At 44.2% G+C, this 19,649-nt stretch overlaps 1 protein-coding gene across 8 annotated transcripts in view; it reads right to left on the reverse strand.

Annotated features, from left to right (window-relative positions):
• tbc1d5 (TBC1 domain family, member 5) overlaps positions 1-5,340 on the reverse strand; it is a 478,503-nt gene extending 473,163 nt beyond the window's left edge. For 6 of the 8 annotated variants that reach the window (XM_080209683.1, XM_080209656.1, XM_080209674.1 and 3 more), the window contains exon 1: positions 5,229-5,340. The gene's annotated coding sequence lies outside the window, so the exon portion shown is untranslated. Of the gene's footprint in view, positions 1-4,969; positions 5,207-5,228 lie in introns of those variants that run through there. The other 2 variants (XM_080209710.1, XM_080209693.1) reach the window with 2 other exon arrangements.
• Positions 5,341-19,649: the final 14,309 nt, after the last annotated feature.

A 19,649-nucleotide genomic window follows, 5' to 3' on the forward strand; every position in this document is an offset into this window, starting at 1 on the left:
AGTGAGGGGTATAGAACATAAAAGTAGGGAGGTCTTGCTGCAACTGTACAGGGTACTGGTGAGGCTGCAGCTGGAGCACTGTGTGCCGTTTTGGTCGCCGCACTTGCGGAAGGATATATTGGCCTTGGAGGGAGTGCAGAGGAGGTTCACTAGGCTGATACCGGAGATGAGGGAGTTGGACTATGAAGAGAAACTAAATAGACTGGGTCTGTACTTGTTGGAGTTTAGAAGGATGAGGGGGGGATCTTATAGAGATGTATAAGATAATGAAGGGGATGGATAGGGTAGAGGTAGAGAGATTCTTCCCGCTTAGAAAGGATAGCGGGACTAGCGGGCACAGCCTCAAGATAAGGGGGGGGAGCAGTTCAGATCAGAGTTGAGGAGGAACTTCTTCACTCAAAGGGTGGTGAATCTCTGGAATTCTCTGCCCGTTGAAGTGGTGGAGGCTACCTCGCTAAATATATTTAAGTCACGGGTAGATAGATTTTTGATAGGCAAGGGAATTAAGGGTTATGGGGAGAAAGCGGGAAAGTGGAACTGATCCACTTCAGATCAGCCATGATCTTATTGAACGGCGGGGCAGGCTCGAAGGGCTAGATGGCCTACTCTTGCTCCTATTTCTTACATTATTATGTTCTTGTATCTAAAAACTCAAGACTGGGCAACCAAGAAGTGCTGTGGGCTATCAGCAGCAACAGAATTGCACTCAACCACAATCTATAATTTCATTACTCATATCCTCGACTGTATCATCATCACCAAGCTGGGGAATCAACCCTGGCTCAATGAAGAGCACAGAAGGGCAAGCCAGGTGCAGCACCAGGCATATCTAAAAATAAGGTGTCAACCTGATGAAGCTACAACACAGAACTACTGACATGCCAAACAGCATAAGCAGCAAGTAACAGACAGTTAAGCAATTCCACAACCAATGGATTAGATCCAAGCTCTGCAGTCTTGCCACATCCAATCGTGAATGATGGTGGACTCTTACACTGCTGACTGGAAAAGGCGGCTCCACAAAAATCACCATCCTCAATGATGGGGAAGTCCAGCATATTACTGCAAAACATATGGCTGAAATATTTACAATTATTTTCAGTCAGAAGTGCTGATTCAATGATCCATCTTGGCCTCCTCTGGAGATCCCCAGCATCTTCTTTCTTTTTTCTGTTTTTACCCCAATCCAATGTCGGCATCTCCACATCATCCCCAGCGTCACAGGTACCAATCTTCAGCCAATTCAATTCATTCCATGTGATATCAAGAAACAGCTGAAGGTACTGGATATTGCAAAAGTTACGAGCACTGACAATATTCTGGCAACAGTACTGAAGACTTCTGCTCCAGAAATTGCCACACTTCTAGCCAAGCTGTTCCAGTACAGCTAACACCAGAGGCATTTACCTGCAACGTGGAAAATTGCCCAGGGATGACTTGTACACACAAAGCAGGACAAATCCAATCCAACCAATTACCATTCCACCAATCTACTCTTGGCCACCAGTAAAATGATGGAGTACTTGCTCACTGACGCTCAGAATGGGTTCCACCAAAGCCACTCAACTCCTGACCCTATTACAGCTTTGGTTAAAACTTTTTACAAAAGAGCTGAACTCCAGAGGTGAGGTGAGAGTGACTGCCTTGACATCAAGGCAGCATTTGACCAAGTATAGCATTAAGAAGCTCTATCAAAACTGAAGTCAATGGGAATCAGGGGAAAACATCTACTGGTTGAGAGTCATACCTAGCACAAAGGAAGATGGTTATAGTTGTTGGAGGTCAAGCACCGCATTTCAAGAATTCCTCAAGCCGGTATCTTAGACCCAACCATCTTCAGTTGCTTCATCAATGAACTTCCTTCCATCATAAAGTCAGAGTGGGGATGTTCACAGATGATGACACAATGTTCAGCACCTTTTACAACTCCACAGATATTGAAGTGGTCCATGTCCAAATGCAGAAAGACCTAAACATATCCAGACTTAGGCTGACAAGTGGCAAGTAACATTCGTGCCACCCAATTGCCATGCAATGACGATCACCAACAAGCGAGGATCTAACCATGTCCCATTGACATTCGATGGCTTAATTGTTCACTAGCAGCCACCTGAGATTTACCATTAACCAGAAACTGACTTGGACCAGCCATATAAATACCATGGCTACAGGCTAGGAATCCTGTGGTTAGTAACTTACTTCCGAACTCCTCAAAGCCTTTTCACAGTCTACAAGGCGCAAATCAGGAGTGCAATGGCATACTCTCCATTTGCTTAATTGTGTGAAATTCTAACAACACTCAAGAAGGTCAGCACCATCCAGGACAAAGCAGCTTGCTTGATTGTTTGTGGAAGGGCTGCCATTCATTCCCTCTACCACTGATGCACAGCGGCAGCAGTGTTCACCAGGTACAATGTAGGAATACACCAAGGTTCCTTAGACAGCACCTTCCAAACTCACAACCACTACCATCTCGAATGACAAGGACAGCAGCCACATGGGAACAGCACCAACTGGAAATTCCAAGCCATTCACCATCTTGACTTGGAAACATATCACTATTCCTTCACAGTCACTGACTTAAAATCCTGGAATTTTCTTTCTAACAGCACTGTAGGTATATCTATACCACATGGACTGCATAGGTGCAAGGAGACAGCTCACCACCACCTTCTCATAGGCAACTAGGTATGGACAATAAATGCTGACCTAGTCAGCAACACCCACATCCCGTGAATGATTTTTTTAAAATGACTTTTATTGCCTTTTCCCCTCTGCCCTTTTGTAATATAATCTTTCTTACCTTCCTCCCTATCACAGATCTTCCTTTTTTCCTCTTTTCTCCCCATTTCCCCATGATTATAAACAGTTACCTATAAGTACTTCTAGTTCTGGTAAAGGGTCATCAATCTTGAATGTTAACCCTCTTTCTCCCTTCAAAAATGCAGTCAGGCCCAAATACTTCCAGCACTTTCTAGTTTTATTTCCAATTAGTTCTATTCCCGTACTCTTTTCTGATAGCCTTGCAATTTTTTTTTCCTTTTCAGCTACATTGTCCCCATCATTTACCCTATCCCACTGACCCCAGACATTTATTTATATTAGATAAACAGCACTAACCATGAAAACAGACATCAATTATACAGGCATTACATAAACAGTATGCACCAACTATTCCAGGTACCTCAAACAGCTGTTTACACTTTATTGAAGTGAGGCATCCCGTTGAAAAATCCTTTCAATCACCTCGCATTGCCTTTAAAACTCCTGTGATTTTTGTCATGAATGCATAAGAAAGAAAAGACACCTTCCATTTTAGCTGGCTGAAACACTATTTATCTGCTGTGGTAGGAAACTCACCAGAGGTGAAACTGACCAGACTCCTGCATACTTCAGCCCATTCATCTCTTCATAGTTTATTGTGAAAAGCTTCCACATTGTACAGCTTATCAATAGCAACTAATATTTTTGCATAATTATTAAAACACAGAAGAAAATAAATTGTGGTTTACCTGCTACATGCAGCGACTGACATGCCTAGTGAGTGAGTTTTGGGGTATATTGTCCAAACAGGTTAAAAACTGCATTCACAAAAGTATGCAGAAAAAAAATAAATGCCATACACATTCCTTGTGAACAATTATCATGATTAATTGTTTTATTTTGTAGTAGCTGGAAGCAGAAGACCTTGTTTTATTGGTCACTGCATGTAACAGGCAAACCACATTCATATGAACCCATTATCAGAAGTGGCAGTGACTGTATATCCCTTCGAAGAATTTTCTTCCACTAAATTTTCAGACAGTTATGCTTTTCAACGCATAACAGTTCACTGTGCGGAAAGAAAATCTCATCTCCCTTCAGGTTCTTTTACTAATTCTGTGTCATCTCATTATTTATCCTCCTGTCAGTGGAATCAGTTCATTTTCAAATATTCTACCAAAATTTCCCATAACTTTTGTACATTTCTATTAAATCTCCCACTGACTTCCTCTGCTCTAAGGAGAGCAACCCCAGCTTCTCTAGTTTAACTGAAGTCCTTCAACATGCTATGATTCTGGTAAATTTTCTTTGCACCCTCTCAAGGCTTCAATGTCCTTGAGTTGGAAACTCAATTAACAATCTACAGATTTGAAAAGTTGGCATAATGCTTTCAAACACAAAATCCAGAAAGATGCTTCTGTGTACAACATGAAGAGATCCACCATTGTTATTGAAAGTTTCATGGCCAAAGGATTTGCATATAACCTACCTACAGTATTACCATTATCCAGTATCACACAGTAACATTTCACTTGGTAATATTGATACATGAAGCTATACAACTGCAAAGAAATATTGCTCAAGAGGCTGTTACATTTAAATTGCAGTTACAATGCCTACAATCAGCAAATTGCTCAATGAATGTTCTCTACCATATCTTGTTGTATGCTATAGAGCATAACTGGAATCCAAATGACAACACACTGCCAACTTCCATCAGATTGCAGGAACAAAAGGTAAATTTGTCTTATAACTATGATACACAAATACTATCAAAGTACTGTAACTTAATTTTTACACTCCAGGTCAAGCTGAAATCACACTTTAGTTAAGTTTTAAACTTATAGTTACTTCAGTTACTCAGTTGACATAAACTTCACTTCTTTGAAGGAAGATTTATTTTTGTATGTGTCCCATGTTTCAAAACAAAGCACTACTGAGGAAAATGAACTGGCATTGGAGAGATTACTTGTTTATACAAAAACGTTTTGCGTATACTTTCGGCATGTTAATTTCAAAGTGCACCTGTATTCCAGTAAATGATTTATTTCACTTCCTTTAGAAATTTCACTGGATTCGTGTTGATTTAACCCTCAAGATCATTTCCTTACTCAGAGCAATTACAACCAAGGGAGAAATGAAAAGGGGGACGGAGGGGTGAAAGTTTATTTTCTTCCAGTTTATGTTGACATCCCACCCCCTCTACCTGTGCAAGTCAGTCGTCTTCAATAAATCAAGGCCTCATCATTCACCGAGAAATTGCATGAAGTCATTGGCCATTGGATTCATGCAGGAGCTCAGATCTTCAGAGCTCACCTCAGGTTTTACTCGACCTCAGTAAAAGCCTTTAGTTCTAGGCCTGACAATGTCATGGGGCGCTCGGGGCCTGAGCATGTGTGAGAGCCCCTCGCACCCCCTGGGGAGCCAGGCCCCCCCTGAGGCTGCAGGTGATGTTGTTTGTTTACCTGGTCCGCCGCACGGACTCCGCCTCCTCCAACCCCCGTCCCAGTGACAGGCGACTGCAGCCCCGTGCCGCTGCCACGAGCCAGCCAACCGGCACCGCGCCTGCGCATCCCGAGACGGGCAGCCGGCACTGCGCCTGCGTACCCCTCGCCGGGCAGCCGGCACCGCGCCCGCGCACCCCTAGCTGAGCAGCAACGCCTGCACTCCAGCTGCAAGACGGGGACAGCGTCTGCGCGAGGCGCAGCGCCGCCACATGCAAGGGAATCGGCGAAACAGCGGGGGATAATGTCTACAATGTGGAGATGCCGGCGTTGGATTGAGGTGGGCACAGTAAGAAGTGTCGCAACACCAGATTAAAGTCCAACAGGCTTATTTGGTAGCACAAGCTACTAGCTTTGGGAACGCTACCCCTTCCTGTGGTGAGTGGGATTTCAGTTCACAAACAGGGCATAAAGACGCAAACTCAATTTACAAAATATTGGTTGGAATGCCAGTCTTTACAGGGAATCAAGTCTTAAAAGTACAGACAGTGTGAGTGGAGAGAGGGTTAAGCACAGGTTAAAGAGATGTGTGTTGTCTCCAGCCAGGACAGTTAGTGAGCTTTTGCAAGCCCAGGTAGTGTGACATGAACCCAAGATCCCAGTTGAAGCTGCCCTCATGTGTGCGGAACTTGGATATCAGTCTCTACTCAGCGACTCTGCGTTGTCATGTATCGTGAAGGCAGCCTTGGAGAGTGCTTACCTGAAGATCAGAGGCCGAATGCCCATGACTGCTGAAATGTTTCCCAACAGGAAGAGAACACTCTTGCCTGGTGATTGTCGAGCGGTGTCCAAGGCAGCCTTCACGACGCATGACAGCGCAGAATAACAGGATCTTGGGTTCATGTCACACTATCTGTAACCCCCATGACTTGCCTGTGCTTGCAAAATCTCACAAACTGTCCTGCCTGGAGACAATACACATCTCTTTAACCTGTGCTTAACCCTGTCTCCACTCACATTGTCTGTACCTTTAAGACTTCATTATCTGTAAAGACTCACAATGCAACCATTATTTTGTAAATTGAGTTTGTGCCTGAATATGCCCTGTTTGTGAACTGAAATCCCACTCACTTGATGAAGGAGCAGCAAAAGCACTCCGAAAGCTAGTGGCTTGTGCTGTTGGATTTTAACCTGGTGTGGTGATAATATCTACACCCAGTGAGTGTGCAAGTTTAACAAAAATCTGCATCTCACGCTGCCCTGCAAAGTTCATAATTAAAGTTTCTTATGGAACGTATCTTTTATTCTTTCACTTGGGGGTCACCTGTTTAATAAACTTACTTTGACCAACTCTTTCTTCACACCCGCATCTTTAAATTGCCTTTATTTAAGACACCAAAGCAGAGGCAGAATTACAATGAATCACACACGGCCCAACCAATGCACATGGCCTGAAAAGCCAGGTAGCATGCCTTAATAACTATTGCCAGATGGTTCCAACATCCATCATTATTAAGTGCTTTGAAAAATTAGTCACGTCACAGATCAACACTGGCCCCCCAGATTGCCTGTATCCACTACAGTTAATACATCGCCACAATAGGTCCAAAGCAGATGTCTATCTCCCTGGCCCTACACTCAACTCTAGAACACCTAGATAATAGACACTTACGTCAGACTGCTATTTATTGACTACATCTCAGCTTTCAACACCATCATTCTAACAAAACTCCATAGCCTGGGACTCTGCTCCTCCCTCTGCACCCCTGATATACTCTCTTCCACCTTCTTCCATTAGGAAAAAGATACAAAAGACTGAGATCACATACCAATCAACTCAAGAACAGCTTCTTCCCTGCTGCCATCAGACCTTTGAATGGACCAACCTTATATTGTTCTTTCTCTACACCTAGCTATTACTGTAACACTATGTTCTTCACCCCCACTTTCCTTCTCCCCTAAGTTATCTATGAATGGTATACTTTGAACAGCTTGCAGGAAACAATATTTTTTACTGCATACCAATACATGTGACAATAATAAGTCGAATCGAATCAAATCAATGGCGGGGATGAGGAGGCACATGCAGGTCAGTGGGCAGTTCTTGGGCAACAGTCAGAGCTTGATAGTCCTATTAGAGTGGGAAAACACTGATACAAAGTTGTTGAGCTGACCAAGAGGGAGAGAGGCAGCAGTCATGGTGAAGCTCTCCTGTGTTTTATGAAAAAAGCAGCAATATCTCAATCTTGACCCAGGGCTGAGGAGGTCAGGCCATAGCGAGGCAGTGAGCAGCAAGATCAAGGTGAAGTGTGAGGCACCAGTCATCAAGTAGAGCAGCGAGGCCACTCTGCCTCCAGGCCAGGGCTGAGGAGGACTGGACTAGAGAGGACATAGGCATCAGCCAACAGCAAGGTGAGATCATTGAGTTGAAGTGCGAGATGTGGTCATCAAGGGTAACAGAAGCAACTCGACCCACAGGGTTGAGGCAGTTAAATAAAGCCTGCTCTTTCAAAAAATTCATATTCATTAAAATCAAGAAAGATCAGTCAATATGAAGTAACTCTTTAAAGCTGGCAATCAAAAATGCAAAAAATGAAGGTGAGGCAAGAGCTTAAATCTAGGGAAAAAGACAATTTGTCATTTTACTTTAAAATTCAAAGTATTGAACAGTACACAAACTGCACATTCATCCTCATCCACCAGAAGCGTGGATGAATTACCTGATGACTTAGATTTGCTGATTTTTGAAGAAACCATATCTCCTGAAAAAGTTGAACAAGAAGTGGAAGCTGAAGTGGCCATGGAGATTCAAAATATTCCTTCTGTTGAAGGGCAGGAAGAAACCTACCCTGAAGACATTGCCTTATGGTGAAAATCTGTTCCACAGGATACAATAGAATATTTCATAGTAAGTAAACTTGAAAACATGTGTAAGATGTAAAATTTGAGAAAAGAGTTAAAGGTTGGATGAAGGAAATTAATTTTTTTTTCAGAAGCCTCTAAGACAGTCTACTGTTATGTTTGCAAATTATTCCCTGACCTTGGCAAAGGGAAACGAACATTCATCAATGGGTCCTCTTAACTGGAGAAATGTTGAAAGAGATCTTGATAATCATGAAACTTCTGAAGCTCATATCAAAGCTATGTGCCGGTCTTTCAAAGATATAAATTATCTGGAAGAATTGATTCTATGTTATCAGCTCAGTTTGAAAAGGAGTGTTTTTATTGGAGGAAAAAAGCTGAGATGTTTTGTTGCCATATCAAACTACTGTCCTTTTCGGGCTTCTTCTAAGGGGATACGATGAGTCATCATTGCCAACTTCACAAGGTAATTTTACAGCCAGCCTTGAATATCTCAGTGAATTTGACAAACTTCTCAATGAGCATTTGAAAAGTTAGCAATATCATGGCTCAGGAAAGATCAACTTTTTAATGTACCAAACCAACGATGAATTCATCACTATAATAGCAGAGTGGATCAGAAACAAATTTACCAATAAAAAAGTGCCAAATAGTTTTTCATAATAGTTGATTAAACACCAGAAGAGAGTCACATGGACCAATTAACATTAATTTTAAGGCATGTGACAAGCAATGCTGGAGTTATAGAATGATTTCTTTGTTTAATCCAACTACAATCCTACACCTCTGAGTTCCTGGAGACACCAGTTTTGGAAATCATTGCAAATTTATGTTTGGATATCAAAAACTGCCATAGGACAGAGCTTTGATAATGCCGCAAAAATGGCAGGAAAATACTCGGATCTGCAGCCCAGGCTGAACAATACAAGCCCCTGACCATTATTCATCCCATGTTCCAGTCACTCCATGAATTTAATCTTGCAATGCTGCAGCTGAATCCTGTGAGGAGTTGTGCAAGTTTTGACTTTGTTAACTGTAACACTACATTCTGCGCTCTCTCATTTCCTTCTCTATGAAGAGTATGCTTTGTATAGCATGCAAGAAATAATATTTTTCACTGTTTGCTACTACATGTGATAATAATAAATCAAATCAAATGGATTAATGGGGCAATTGCAGAGTAGAAGTGAATATCTGAAGAAAACTGTTGATCTATTTTGCATACTTTTTGACACAAGTTTGGATAAGAATGTTAAAAGCCACTGCAGTGAGAAATTAAGTGAATTCTACCAGGCGGATGCAGATACAAATCTTTTTGAAGATAAAATGAAACAATGAAACAAACCTACAAAAGGTTGTGGATGTAGCCCAATCCATCATGCAAATCAGCCTCCTATCCATTGACTCTGTGTACATTTCCCACTGCCCCAGCAAAGCAGCTAGCTTAATTAAGGACCTCACGCACCCCGGACATTCTCTCTTCCATCTTCTTCCATTGGGAAAAAGATACAGAAGTCTGAGGTCATGTACCAACCAACTCAAGAACAGCTTCTACTATGCTGCCATCAGACTTTAGAATGGACCTACCTTGCATTAAGTTGATCTTTCTCTACAGCCTAGCTATGACTGTAACACTACATTCTGCACTCTCTTGCTTCCTTCTCTATGAATGGTATGCTTTGTCTGTACATGTGCAAGAAATCATACTTTTCACTGTATGCTAATACATGTGGCAATAATAAATCAAATCAAATCAAATCAATTCATTCATTTCATCGATAATGATGAGCTTTGTGTTTCAAGATCAACAGCTGATATGTACAGACATGTACATGATGGTTTGCAGGAAAGCAAGATGGCACAGTGGCAGAGTGGTTAGCTTCACAGCATCAGGGTACAGGATCAGTTCTGGCCTTGGGTGACTGTCTGCGTGGAGTTTGCACTTTCTCCCCATATCTGTGTGTTTCTTTTGGATGCTCTAGTTTCCACCCACATTCCAAAGATATGCAGGTTAGGTGGATTGACCATGATAAATTGCTCCTTCACGTCCCAAGATGAGTAGATTAGATGGATTATCCATGGTAAATGTGTGGGGTTATGGCTTAGGGTAGGGGAGAGGACCAGAGCAAAATATGTTGTCAGAGAGTCAGTGCAGATTCAATCGACTGAATGGCCTCCTTCTGTACTGTAGGGATTCTAGGAACCTTTCCAAATGTGGAAATGATTCTGAAAATATTTTTAGCAATACCTATCACAAATGCTTTTGGTGAATGTTCTTTTTCTGTATTGAAGAGCTCAAAATTATTTGCGCAGAATGATGAATCAGGAACATTTGACAAGTTCAGCAATATTGATAATTGAAAATGAACTTTACAAGATTATACCTTCAATGGTGGAATTGATTAATTTGTGAGAAAAATATATAGAAATTTATTAAAGGACATATACCAGAAATCTCTGTGCAGGCTCCCCAATCAGAAAGAGGTCTCACAACACCAGCTTAAAGTCCAAAAGGTTTATTGTAGCAAACACTACAAACTTTCAGAATAGGCCTATTCCGAAAATTTGTGGCGTTTGCTACAAGTAAACCCATTGGACTTTAAGCTGGTGTTGTGAGACTTCTTTCTGCTTTTACCCCAGTCCGATGCCAGCATTTCCACATCAGGCTCTCCAATTGCATGCTATACTTTAAGCAGGAGGCTGGCAAAATTCCTGAAGAAACAGCTAAAAAAAAAGTCTCTTTTGCCAAACATGCGGGATTTTTACCATAGTTACAACAGCGGGGTCAGGAGAATCTGTTACAGTCTTATGGAATACTCTCCACTTGCCTGGATGAGTGCAGCTCCAACAACACTGAAGGATGACACCTGAAAAGACTCTTCAAAATAACCAAAATGGTTAGAACTGTAAAACCAAAAAGGAGCAATCATATGCTGGGAGTGTTCTCTAGGCCCTCTGATAGCCAGTTATGAAAGCAAGTATTTTAAAAAGTGTAAAAGTAATAGGGTAGTGATACTGGGGAATTTCAACTTCCCCAACATTAAATGGGGTAGTCATAGTATGAAAGGTTTAGAGGGAGCGGAACTCTTAAAATGTGTCGAGGAGAATATTCTAAAGGATGTTGGGAGCCTTAGATGTGCACATACAATGCTAAGGCATGCAAAACTATGGGCCAAATGCTGGAAAGTGAGATTCGAATAGTTGGGTGGTTTATCTTTTACTGATGCAGAAAAGATGGGCCAAAGGGTCTTTTGCTGTGCTGTATACCTTTATGACTTTATGACAGTGAAGGTACAGCACTACAATTCCAAGTCAGGATGGTGTGTGGCTTGGGTGGAAACTTGAATGTGGTGGTGTTCCCATGCATCTGTCAGCCTTGTCCTCCTAGATGGTAGAGATCTCAGGTTTGCCAGGTACTATTGAAGGAGTCTTGGTGAGTTGATGCAGTGCATCTTACATATGGTACCTATTGCTGCGAGGTAATGGAAGAAATGAATGTTTGAGGTGGTGGATGAGGTGTTGATCAGTCAGCTTGCTTTGCCCTGGATTATGTCAAGCTTCTTGGGTGTTGTTGGAGCTGCACTCATCCAGACAAGTGGAGAGTATTCCATAAGACTCAAACACATTCACCTAATCCCCTATTGTAACTATATTAGAAATACAGCGTGATTGGCCTAAAGGACTTTTTTTTGTTGTTTCTTCAGGAATTCTGCCAGAATCCTGCTTAAAGTACTGCATGCAATTGGAGAGCCTGCACAGAAATTTCCGGCGCATATGTCCTTTAATAAGTTTCCCTATTTGGTGAGAACTCAAAACGGTAACTAGGATTTACAAAAGACATTTACAGAAATTTCATTGATTTCATCTCTGTCATTTTTGGTAGAATTTGCTCAGTCTTAACTGTTGATTTTTTTTAACATATCATTCAGGAGATTTTCTATTGGAATCACTCAATTGTGATATGTTGCTGTTTTATTTCAACAAATGTTGTGCAAATTTGACACAGGAATTTGTGTTAATATATATGTATATACACATGTATATATAGGCGAGATGCCTAAACATGAATCCCAAAGTGTTAGAGGAAATGCGATATTTTTATGTACTAGTGGATCTACCATGGCATTGCTTTTGGTGGGTGATTCAGTAGATATTTTGCTCTCCAATGAGAGGAGCATTGTACCATGAAATTTTAAAAATAGCTCACAATAGGTTTAAAATGCCTTGCTCCATCTAAGAATGAAGAAAGTTTCCATCTGGTTACTGTAACAGCTGCACATACAATCGCACATGCACCACTTACCAGCAATTTAATTCCAAATCAAATTTTAACAGCAAACAGAATGTTTGCTGACTACGTATCCAGGTGTTACGGAAACTGCTGGAAAACTAAAATTAAAGCAAAATACTGTGAATGCTGGAAATCTGAAATAAAAACAGAGAGTACTGGAAAAGCTCAGCAGGTCTGGCAGCAGCTGTGGAGAGAGAAACAGTGTTAATGTTTCAGAACAGTGTTAATGTACTGATTTTGAAGAGGGCTCAAATTAGACTCAAAATGTTAACTCTATCTGTCTCTCCACAGATTCTGAGAGACCTGCTGAGTTTTCCCAGCATTTTCTATTTTTGTTTTAAATTTCTATTTTCTGTAGCTGGAAAATTATTTCAGTATTTCAGTAGGTGGGCTCCTGCATGCCCTGCCTTAGGAGAACGTTGTTTGTTGCTGGACCTACCGTACAAAGAAAGGAACGGATGAGAAGATTTTGCACAATTTTATGAAGACCTAGTGCTGCTTGATACCAGAGAAACTGGCATTTCAAAAATTCCCAGCACTGGTCACTCTGTGGGCTCTCGAGGTAGGCAAGCAGGCGGGGCAATAGTGGAAACCACTTGCCAGATACAGTCATTATTACTTATGCCCACTGATTTTTGTATGAGCTTTTTTTAATGTTTTCTTCACTCAGTGGTTTCTTCGATAAGGCCCATGTGTTTTTTAACATGGATGGCTCCACTGCTGCCACGAGTGAAGGAGCAGAGAGAGATAAGATTTTACCTGTTAAAAACCTGTTTAAATAAGTTTAAAGCACTTTGTTCTTTGTAGAACTGTTTAAAGCATTTATTTTATTGTATTTACTGCTTTAAGAATTCTGAGGGAGTGGTTAGTAGGAGTTGTGGGCCAGCCAGCTTTAAATCAGCGCCAGGTTTAAAAGGAGGCCTGGTGTAGACAGCGGGCAGCGTCTGAGCGGGCAGTGGAGTGAGAGGGAAGCAGAGTGAGCTATTAGGGCTTAATATCAAAAGGGCTTGGGAGAAAAAGGGCCAGGTGAGTTCGTGTGGAAATTTTCAAAATTACTGCAGTGAATAATGGAGGGGCATGTGATGTGTGGTTTCTGTATGATGTGGGAACTGGTGGACCCCAGGGTCCTTCCCAGTGACCATGTCTGCAATAAGTGCAGGTTGCTGGAGGAGCTCCAGCTCAAGGTAGATGAGCTGGCCTCTGAGCTACGGACGCTGAGGCTCATCAGGAGGAGAGAGGGTGCCATTGTCAATGGGGTGCAAGTAACATCCACCCCCCCTAGACTGGCTAACTCTAAGGGTCAGGAACAAGAGGGGGCTGCTGAGAGGAGGAAGGAGGGTGGGGAGAGGAGGCCTCAGCCTCTCAAGCTGCATAACAGGTTTGAGGTTCTTGCTTCCAGTCCGGACGAGAACGAGGGAGGTGAGGTCGGTGAGCAGACTGCACACGGTACAGTGATGCAGCAGGCCATAGGCAAAGAGAAGGGGAAAAGGAACGTAGTTGTAATTGGGGATAGTGGGGTGAAGGGTATTGACACTGTCCTTTGTCACAATGACAAAGCGCACAGAAGGGTGTGTTGTCTGCCTGGTGCTCGGGTCCGGGATGTCACATCTGGGCTGCAGAGGAACCTGGAGTGGGAGGGTGAGAATCCGGTCGTAGTTGTTCATGTGGGTGCCGACGACATAGGCAAAATGCAGACTGAGGATCTGGGGAGGGAGTATGAAAAGCTGGGAATGGAATTAAAAAGTAGAACCAACAAGGTGGTTATCTCTGGGCTACTGCCTGAACCGAGTGCAGACAGGCGTAGGGTTGATAGGATTAAGGAAGTGAATGGGTGGCTCAGGGATTGGTGTGGGAGGAATGGGTTTGAATTTATGGGGCATTGGCATCAGTATTGGGGTACGTGGGACCTGTTCAGGTGGGATGGGGTTGGTCTGAACCGTGCTGGGATCAGAGTGCTGGCTAATCATGTAAAGAGGACTGTAGACAGGGCTTTAAACTAATTGGGGGGGGGGAGGGTGCGAGGGTAGGTGACATTACGGGTTCTAAAGTTAAGGAGACGGTACAGGTAAGGGAAAAGGCCAAGGATATCCCAATAATAGAGGGAGTAAGGGGCATGAGTATGGTTGGTGATGTTCTGGCAAATAAGGTCCAGGTGAAGGCTGGGATGAAGGTGCTTTATCTGAATGCGCGAAGCATTAGGAATAAAGTGGATGAGTTGGTGGCGCAGATCGACACAAATGGATATGATCTGGTGGCCATTACAGAGACGTGGCTGCAAGGTGACAGGGACTGGGAGCTGAATGTACAGGGCTATCAAGTGTTTAGGAAGGATAGGCAGGAGGGAAAAGGGGGGGCCGTAGCTCTGCTGATTAAGGATAGCATCAGGGTGGTAGCGAGGGATGATATTGGAGCCAAGGAGCAGAAGGTGGAATCGTTGTGGGTAGAGATTAGGAACAGCAAAGGGAGGAAGACGCTGGCGGGTGTCGTCTATAGGCCCCCCAATAATGATCTGGAGGTGGGGCGGGCTGTTAACGCGCAAATAAGTGCGGCGTGCAGGAATGGGACAGCCGTAGTTATGGGGGATTTCAATCTGCATATTGATTGGTCGACCCATGTTGGAAGCGGTGGGCTCGAGGAGGAGTTCTTGGAATGCTGCCGGGATAGTTTCCTGGAACAGTGTGTGTTGGAGCCGACGAGGGAGCGAGCTATCTTGGATCTGGTTCTATGTAATGAGGCGGGTAGAATTAGGGAACTTGCGGTGAAGGATCCTCTTGGGGAGAGTGATCATTGTATGGTGGAGTTTCTGGTGCAGATGGAGGAGGAGAAAGTGGGTTCCCGGACGCGCATCCTTTGTTTGAACAGAGAGGAGTACGGTAGGATGAGAGAAGAATTGGCGAATGTGGACTGGGGGAGCGCGTTGGAATGTAGGTCTGCTGAGGAGCAGTGGAGGATCTTTAAGGAGATCTTTCTTGGTGCTCAGCGGAAATTTATTCCGACGGTCAAAAAGGACCGTAGGAGGAGAGGTAATAAGCCGTGGATAACGAAGGAGGTGAAGGAAAGTGTTAAATTAAAAGCGGAGGCGTTTAGAGTAGCTAAGAGAAGTGGGTGAGAAGAGGATTGGGAGAGGTTTAAATGTCAACAAAGATTGACAAAGAAGTTGATAAAGAAGGGTAGGAGAAACTATGAAGCTGGGCTAGCGCTTAATATAAAAAAGGATAGCAAGAGTTTTTATAAATATATAAAAAGGAAGAGGCTGGCTAGGGTGAACGTTGGTCCCTTAGAGGATGAGAAGGGGGACTTAGTGGTAGGGGATGGGGATATGGCGGAGGTCTTGAATAACTTTTTTGTTTCTGTCTTCACGGAGGAGGACGTGAATAATTTGCCGGGTGTTAGCGATGGAAAGGTGGTAGGAATGGAGGGTCTTAATGACATTACTGTTACTAGAGAGGTGGTGCTCGACAGACTGGAGGTGCTGATTGTGGACAAGTCCCCAGGACCGGATGGAATGCATCCGAGGGTTCTGAAAGAAATGGCGGAGGTGATAGTGGATGCCTTGGTGGTTATTTTCCAGACGTCGCTGGATTCCGGGGAAGTGCCGGAAGATTGGAAAACGGCTAATGTTACGCCGTTGTTTAAGAAGGGTGCCAGGCAAAAGGCGGGGAATTATAGGCCGGTTAGTTTAACGTCTGTGGTAGGTAAAATGTTAGAATCCATCATTAAGCAGGAAATTGCGAGGCATCTTGAAGGGAATTGCTTGATAGGGCGGACGCAACACGGTTTCATTAAAGGGAAGTCGTGTCTGACAAATTTACTGGAGTTCTATGAGGATGTGTCTAGGGCAGTGGATAGAGGAGAGCCGGTGGATGTGGTCTTTCTGGATTTTCAGAAGGCGTTTGACAAGGTACCTCACAAGAGGTTATTGCAGAAGGTCAGGGGACATGGAGTTGGGGGTAGGGTGTTAGCGTGGATAGAGGATTGGTTGTCAAATAGGAGGCAGAGAGTGGGGGTCAATGGGTGCTATTCGGATTGGCGGATGGTGACTAGTGGGGTGCCCCAGGGGTCGGTGCTGGGGCCTCAGCTATTTACCATTTATATAGATGATCTGGAGGAGGGAACCGAGTGCAGGGTGTCGAAATTTGCTGATGACACCAAGATTGGGGGAACGGCAAATTGTGCGGAGGGTGTGGAGAGTCTGCAGAAGGATCTAGATAGGCTGGGCGAATGGGCCAGGAAATGGCAAATGGAATTTAATGTTGGCAAGTGTGAGGTGGTCCACTTTGGTAGGAAGAATGGTAGGAAGGACTATTACTTACGTGGCGAAAAACTGCAGCAGGCGACGGTGCAGAGGGACCTCGGGGTCCTTGTGCATGAATCGCAAAAACCCAGCTTGCAGGTGCAGCAGGTGGTCAGGAAGGCGAATGGGATGCTGGCCTTCATAGCGAGGGGGATTGAATATAAAAGTAGGGAGGTCTTGCTGCAGCTGTATAGGGCATTGGTGAGGCCGCAGCTGGAGTACTGTGTGCAGTTTTGGGCGCCGCACCTGCGCAAGGATATTTTGGCCCTGGAGGGAGTGCAGAGGAGGTTTACTAGGCTGATACCGGAGTTGAGGGGATTGAGCTATGAGGAGAGGCTGAATAAACTAGGCTTGTACTCGTTAGAGTTTAGAAGAATGAGGGGAGATCTCATTGAGACGTATAAGATGATGAATGGGATGGATAGGATAGAGGTGGAGAGACTCTTCCCGCTCAAAAAAGACAGTAGGACTAGGGGGCACAGCCTCAAGATAAAGGGGAGGCGGTTTAGAACGGAGTTGAGGAGGAACTTCTTCACTCAAAGGGTGGTGAATCTCTGGAATTCTCTGCCCGTTGAAGTGGTGGAGGCTGCCTCGCTAAATATTTTTAAGAAGCGGGTTGATGGGTTTTTGATAAGAGAAGGGATTAAGGGTTATGGGGAGAGGGCGGGAAAGTGGAACTGAGCCACGACAGATCAGCCATGATCTTATTGAATGGCGGGGCAGGCTCGAAGGGCTAGATGGCCTACTCCTGCTCCTATTTCTTATGTTCTTATGTTCTTATGAACTGCTTGATAGAGCAGACGCAGCACGGTTTCCTAAAAGGGAAGTCGTGTCTGACAAATTTACTGGAGTTCTATGAGGATGTGTCTAGGGCGGTGGATAGAGGAGAGCCGGTGGATGTAGTCTTCCTGGATTTTCAGAAGGCGTTTGACAAGGTACCTCACAAGAGGTTATTACAGAAGGTCAGGGGGCATGGAGTTGGGGGTAGGGTGTTAGCGTGGATAGAGGACTGGTTGTCAAATAGGAGGCAGAGAGTGGGGGTCAATGGGTGCTATTCGGATTGGTGGATGGTGACTAGTGGAGTGCCCCAGGGGTCGATGCTGGGGCCTCAGCTATTTACCATTTATATAGATGATCTGGAGGAGGGAACCAAGTGTAGGGTGTCGAAATTTGCTGATGACACCAAAATTGGTGGAAAGGCAAATTGTGCGGAGGGTGGGGAGAGTCTACAGAAGGATCTAGATAGGCTGGGCGAATGGGCCAGGAAATGGCAAATGGAATTTTATGTTGGTAAGTGCGAGGTGGTCCACTTTGGTAGGAATAATGGTAGGAAGGATTATTACTTACGTGGAGAAAAACTGCAGCAGGCGATGGTGCAGAGGGACCTGGGGGTTCTTGTGCAAGCAAAAACCCAGCTTGCAGGTGCAGCAGGTGGTCAGGAAGGCGAATGGGATGCTGGCTTTCATCGCAAGGGGGATTGAATATAAAACTAGGGAGGTCTTGCTGTGGCTGTATAGGGCATTGGTGAGGCTGCAGCTGGAGTACTGTGTGCAGTTTTGGGCGCCGTACTTGCACAAGGATATTTTGGCCTTGGAGGGAGTGCAGAGGAGGTTTACTAGGCTGATGCCGGAGTTGAGGGGGTTGAGCTATGAGGAGAGGCTGAATAAACTAGGCTTGTACTCGTTAGAGTTTAGAAGAATGAGGGGAGATCTCATTGAGACGTATAAGATGATGAATGGGATGGATAGGATAGAGGTGGAGAGACTCTTCCCGCTCAGTAAGGATAGTAGGACTAGGGGGCACAGCCTCAAGATAAAGGGGGGGCGGTTTAGAACGGAGTTGAGGAGGAACTTCTTCACTCAAAGGGTGGTGAATCTCTGGAATTCTCTGCCCGTTGAAGTGGTGGAGGCTGCCTCGCTAAATATTTTTAAGACGCGGGTTGATGGGTTTTTGATGAGAGAGGGGATTAAGGGTTATGGGGAGAGGGCGGGAATGTGGAACTGAGCCACGACAGTTCAGCCATGATCTTATTGAATGGCGGGGCAGGCTCGAAGGGCTAGTTGGCCTACTCCTGCTCCTATTTCTTATGTTCTTATGATGTTCCTGAAAGACACACAGTTATCGTTTTGAGTTCATTGACTCTTCTACAGAACTAAAAAGGGGAAGAAATGTGATGAATGACATGCTTGGAGTGGGAGACTGAGGCTGGTTCATTTATCCTGGCTAAGTGAAGAAGATCATCCATTTTCTTCCAACACTGCTGGCCCATCTTCTTCCACGTGTGCTTGCACTGACCACAGCTGCCACTGCATCCTAGGTGGGGGTGGTGACCCTGTTGAAAGGCCATTTCCTGGAGCGGGAGTAGAGTGACTCCCACCTTTGCACCACTCCATTCGGTCTCCAGGTGAGGGCCCCTTCTGAAAAGCATGGCGTGAACTTCTTGCCTGCCAACTCCTGCAGTGATTGTGGAACCATGTATGTGGAGCTCTCCAGTGCTTGCAACAGTTAAGTTGTTGCAGGGCAGGCAAATGAGATGGAGCACACCACAAGGGTGGTGTGATCCTTGTAGGTGTAAAAATAATGAACAATGAGGCTTAAGATTCGAGTCAAAAACACACTGGTACTGTTGGCGGGAAACACTGTTTGTCACGCCTGAACCAACACTCTGCCATTTTTTAGTAAGAGTTTGCCCATGGTCTCATGTACATGCACAAATACATATATAAAGATTGGATACAGATAAAGATAGGGCACGTTTACTGATTACAGTTCATTCAGTCTCTGGTTTACAAAATCCAGTCTCCCAATGGCAGACTAATGGCTTCTTGAATGGGTTCACTGATTTGAAGTTGAAATGAGGGTCTTGTAAAACAGGGTTTTGCAACAGGGTTGCAGTTGCAGTTGTTAATGAATATCTAGAGAATGGTTCTCAGGTTAACTTTAAAACTGGAACAGTTTAAGTACTTTGGCTGCTAGATGACTTGCAGCTAGTTTC

The sequence above is a fragment of the Carcharhinus amblyrhynchos genome, chromosome 2 (genome assembly GCF_965287045.1).
Source record: "Carcharhinus amblyrhynchos chromosome 2, sCarAmb.v2.hapA, whole genome shotgun sequence".
NCBI classification, from domain to species: Eukaryota; Metazoa; Chordata; class Chondrichthyes; order Carcharhiniformes; family Carcharhinidae; genus Carcharhinus; species Carcharhinus amblyrhynchos.